Raw genomic sequence first — 5,897 nt, 5'->3', positions numbered from 1 at the left:
CATCCAAAATGACCAATATTAGAGTCAAATCTATAAATTGCAGGGTCCCTAAGATCATTATAATGACATTCCCAAAGCCAAAGACAGAAAGAGCGAGGCCACAGGCCGAGCAAATACTGAGATTTGGGGCGGAGCGTGGGGTTGGTAAGAGTGATATGTAAAAATCGTCCAAAATGACCGGTATTAGAGTCAAATCTATATATTTAGGGGTAATTCTAATATCATTAATAGCATTCCCACGCCGAAAACAGAAAGAGCGAGGCCGCAGGCCGAGCAAATACCAGGGTCTGGGGTGAGCCCTAGCTGGCCAAAGGCTAGCGAATGAGTTCAGAGAGGAGGCTTCCCGAGGCTAAGACGGGTCTTAGTCGCTCCCGAGGAGGGCGCAAAGGCACTGATGTGAGGAGGGCGCAGCGGCCATTAGGCCGGTACTTGATAATGGCCAGTCCACCCCTGCATGCATGTAATAGAAACGAAAATATGAGAAACGAAACTAATGCAGTATGAACTGCAATCAACTGAATTCAAATCAGAAGCCTCATGCAACTATCCTAAAACTAAATTTCTTAAGTTTACAGTATATGTAGGGCAATGGATGCCCATACGGCTTTGATTATAATTGAGTGAATGTATGGTCAGCATATATCGATTTTTGTTGGTGTGTAGAACAGCGACAGGACTATTACGACCCATAATAAGGGAGACGTTTTCATGGATGAAAATGAAATGTTCATGGATTCCGTTTTACGTCCCACGGTTATACCGGCTAGGCTATAGGAGACGGTGATGATATTAATCAAGTGGTGGAATGAAGAAAGTGGGAGGAAACGGGATAACCCCGAGGAAACCCACGCAAACGATGTTTGTCCACCATAAGGTTTACTTAGCGGGAGCAGGATTTGAACCCTGGACCCCATGCACCAGAGGTAAACGCTCTACCACTGAGCCACCGCAGCCAACTCCATGGATATCACTGGTATTTCACAACGCAGTTTTTTTTTTTTTTTTTTTTTGACATCCGCATGGATGTTGCTCATGGGCACCCGAAGAAAAGTTTCTAGCTGGTCGCTTTTGGCATTATGTTTGGCATTTGAGTCAATCCATTCTAACGTAAGTGATCAAGCATGTGCCGCTCGACCATCTCCAAAAAATCTATTTTTTTTTCATGAATGTTTATACTATATCAGGGTACTTCAAAACCACAATTAATTATTTTTTACAACATCCCATGGGAATGCAGTAAGTCAGTGAACACTTACTCGTTGTAAACACTGACTGTGGAATGTAGATCAAACGAAAGGACAACAATCTCCTGCATGAATTGACAGTTAAAACAACAAAAAACATGGTTGAATATCATTGATATAGCAAGCAGCAAGAGCAAGGAGTACTTACGGACTTTATTTTTATTTATTTTATTTTATTTATTTATTTTTGTCAAGTGTACATTTTGACTTTCCTCGCCTTCTGCTGATAGCGGCATTCTTCACCAGTGCAGCTGTGGGTGTGATAAGACAGTATTACAACTAGAGGAAAGAAACAAGCTTGAAAGCCTTGACTGGACTAACCATTCATCCTACCGGTATTTTATTTTATTTCACAACAACAAATTTCCAGTTGACTTTATGAACAAAGCTCCTCTACAGTATGGCGTCATTACTTAATGATTTGACCCCCTTCTGCTCAAAAACACAAAACGTGCTTTGTTGTGTGTTATGGTGTACTAAAGGATTAACTATTCCCAAAATTTCAGATATTTTCATCCAGGCCCATTGGAGATATTGGATAGTGAAACATGCCAAATTGGTATAATTTCCCACATTTACGACTTTTTTTTTTAACGCCTTTGGAAGCAGCTACAGGTCTGTAAATTTTTCTGTGTTAACTTATGACCTGAGACTACATGCACACACAAATTCAGACCTGTGCGTCAGTTGTTTCCTCTTCCGAAACATGTCTTCAATGTCCAAAAATGTTGCTACTTTAGACCCTGATTTCACCTCCTTAAAGTGGTTTTAGGCAAAAATGTTAAGAGATCAAAGTCTTAGCTCTGCACGAGTTGGACACGTCCAGCAATTTTCAGTTTGGTAGGGCAAATACATGCTGAGATATTCAAAACAACGTAAACGCCTAAAATCGAAAAAATGCAAAATGGCCGCAGCCGCTGCCTCGCCATGGGATGTTGTAAAAAATAATTAATTGTGATTTTGAAGTACCCTCGCGTAGGTTAAACATTCATGAAAAAATTAGATTTTTTTTTGAAAAGGTCGAGCGGCAATTTTATTTTTTCTTGATCACTTTGCATGGATTGACTCATTTATATTTGTCTTAAGAAAATCTTAAGAAATTTAACTTGTCTTCGCGAGCCAAGAGGGGCCCAGGCCCCTTGTCCCCTTCGATCGCGAATGATGTCACTGGTATTTTGCAACGGAGTATTTTATGACATCCACATAGATATCACTGGAACGCAAAGGGTTAAAAGATTGAGAAGGGTCGGTCACGATTTTTTCGCAGGATTGTCCAAACACATTATTAGATAAAAAAAACTATTTAAAATATCATTTAGGGCAAAAAAATTCTCTCATACGTCGATTATTCCTGGGATTTAGCATCAGGTGTTAGTCACGACTCTGAAAACGACTACGCATAGGGTCCGATAGGTCTAAATATATAAATTTCCTTGATCTTATATCCTTGATCCTTAATTTTCTTGATCGAAGACCCTGTAAGTAGCATATAACTTTCTGAGAAAGTAGCACTGCTAATATTTATACGTCTGAATTTAGAGTGGCCACTGTACTGAAACAACTTTGACTCCTATCTGAGAATACAGGACTCTAAGATTTGAGCAATTTATGTTTTTTTATTTTATTTATTTATTTTTAGTTATGTTAAAATGAATTCCGGATGTCTTCTCTGTATATGCAAGGACTTACTTACCGTATCATAGTTGAGAGAAAAGGCATACACGCCGACCTTGGACAGATACAGGAGCAGTTTGCATAAAGAGTTACCATACTTACTTTAATAAATGTAATATCAATTATCTTTTTACATTGTTTGGTTTACAAACAATACTTTGCTTTTATAATCAATATATTTATAAAATTTGAGAAACATTAACAGAAAAAGAAAAAAATTAACGATTAGCAGAGCGTGGTTTCGATCCACGGACCTCTGGGTTATGGGCCCAGCACGCTTCCACTGCGCCACTCTGCTACACGAGCACAAGCGTACGCAGTTTCATAATATTTGCACTTATGCTGGGTGAATGTAAATTCCAGGGTCATTAGACGAACTCCATTATAAGTAAATATGCACAAAAAAAAAAAAAAAAAAAAAAAAAAGGAGCGATTTCTCCATGGAAAGGGATCACCCTGTTTCCTCTCTTCCGTGCATTTCCAAGTAAAATTTACAATACTCTAAATCCTGCATTTTCTTTGGGGGGAGGGGGAAGTCCCATCACTGCCTTACTGCATTAAAGCTCCATTATCGCTTGTTCTGTTTACGAGCTTATAGCATATTCCACGTTGATATACTGTATGTTGATGACGTCAAAATATGAGTTAATTTCATTTGATCAATTCTTAAACCACTTAGTAAGAATTAAAACATGCAGCTGAAAATCAATGTTAAAAAATGGTTAATTGTATCAATGAAAACAACACAATCTTTATTGATTATTTATCATATTAATAATGAAATGGTTCAAATGCACAATTGAAATTTGACCTTTAATAGTAATATTACGTAAAAGAACTTTTGTTTATACAGCACATTGATGCGGTACAGTGGTGCCAACTAGTGGGAAAAATCCCATTTTATGGGATTTTTTGACATTAATTTATTGAATAGGTATAACGGGAATATCCATCAAAACTGGCTACATATAAGGTTTTTTTTTTCATATATTTACTTTATCAACGCAAACCAAAATTCTTTATAAGCGGAAAATAGAGTAATGCCTCTTGGATAAACGTGAAATCAATGATAAGTGCCAAATTTATTATACAGTGCATGTTAGTGGGAAATTAATTTATACAACTTGTGAATTTTTTTTTTTTTTAAAGCGCCAAAGAATGTAAATTTTACTCTAGAATTAAAAAAAATAATAGAAGTAAGTAAATTATCAAACAAGAAACATACCACTTCTAAAACGCTCCACAAGAAATAACTGGCGAAAGAAGTTTACCTTAGTTTCATTGCGTTCAGTTGAACATTATTTATTTGTTTGTTTGTTTGTTTATTCATAAATATTTCAGATACAGATCAATGTCCATTTTATACTGAAACAATGTACGGTAACAAAGTATCTAAGAAATAACAAAGAAAGAAGAAAAAATTAAAACATAAAAAACATTATTATATATACATATTTTATAGAATATGTACCATATTTACAGAGACTTTAACTTGTTTTTAAAATGATTTTCAGAGTAAAAAATCTGACAATAAACTATGATGATGCCAGCCTGAAGTATAAGGAACGTTATGTAATTGATAACCTGGGTGTTACATATGTTAGTAACGTATGACTGTTAGTAAGGCGGAAGGTACGCGAAAATTGAGAACGGAGACCAACAATTCGGAGCTAATTTTCCTATTGATAATTTTATGGCGAAACAGCAAGTCCGCCATCATAGTCTAGTAAGTGGAGTCTGAACAATGAGTTTGTTTAGGAGCTCTGTTTTATTAAGACTATACGCACTAAAGGAACTCTTTGTTTTACAATGGCAAGAAAAGAGTTAAGGACAATCAAAACGGAATAAGTTTGAAGCACAGGTTCCATATCAGTGAGCAATATTCAATTTTAGGAGATACGAAAGCTTTGATGAAAATACTGAGAGATTTGAGATCGCGAATTTCAGTAAATCTGTACAGAATACCCAGTATTCTCATAGCACTTTTAACAGTAATGGTGATGTGATCAACAAATGTAAGTTTCTTATCGAATATCGTCCTTGTGTTGTGACTCTTACGAAAAGGGTGTTATTATTAATACAATATCTGTGATAAATTTTATTTTTCTTCAAAGAAATGTTAAGAGTACAACATTTTTGAGGGTTTAGTTTTGCGCACAAAAGCGTGATGAAAATACTTCCCTTTTAATTAAGAAAAATACTTACTTATGAGCTTAGAATACTTTGAGATACTTTGATAAACTTAGAAAATCGGAATTTACGAATAATTCATTCAAATATTGAAGAAAGTAAATGAATACAGTAGTTTCAATTTTGAAATTTTTATAAATTTTTACAGTAGTCTTATAAATTTTGAAATTTTTGTGATTAGTATAGCACATGGGAAATTTGAGAGCAAAATGGGAATTTTTGCCTTTCGATATGGAATTTTATGAAGTTCCAGGTTGGCGTCACTGATACGGCGTTTTGAGTAGAGGTTACGAAGACCCTTAGGTTTTAATAGGATTCATTTTCTATTAAATTTATCAACTTAAACTTACGTCACTTAAAATTGCAATAACTTTAATCTTAATAGAATTAGTTAGAGCTAATATAGAATTGATTTGTATCAGTTATAAAGAAATGTCAGGAGAATATTTACAATGTATTGCCTTATTAAAGCAAGGAAATCTAAGATTTCTAACTCATCCTTTCATTCGTTATCTATTTTTAGATTTCATATGAAATAATAAATTAAAGAATCGTTCATGCAATATTTACTTGACTGAAGGTTTACATATGTTTTTCCTAGACAATAGATACATAATATCATTATCTTATTCAAAGAAATCCAAGATAAATATACACATTTTCATCTTTGATACCAATTTAATGACGAGTATGAATGTGCAAGTGAATATGTTTGAAAAATAATCATATCACTGGAAAACATCAAAAGCGGAATCTTATCTAACTAGCATTACATTTTTGTATGTTATT

General features: G+C 34.8%; 1 non-coding gene across 1 annotated transcript; it reads right to left on the bottom strand.

The window, feature by feature from the left end:
* Positions 1-3,144: 3,144 nt before the first annotated feature.
* On the bottom strand, positions 3,145-3,216 carry TRNAM-CAU (transfer RNA methionine (anticodon CAU)). Its single transcript has one exon. It is a non-coding gene; the product is annotated as a tRNA-Met (tRNA).
* Between the last annotated feature and the right edge of the window lie 2,681 nt (positions 3,217-5,897).

The sequence above is a fragment of the Thermobia domestica genome, chromosome 9 (assembly GCF_964235325.1).
Source record: "Thermobia domestica chromosome 9, izTheDome1.hap1.1, whole genome shotgun sequence".
In the NCBI taxonomy this organism is placed as follows: Eukaryota; Metazoa; Arthropoda; class Insecta; order Zygentoma; family Lepismatidae; genus Thermobia; species Thermobia domestica.
The sequence above is the reverse complement of the archived record's forward strand: the minus strand, read 5'-3'. Positions and strand labels throughout refer to the sequence as shown.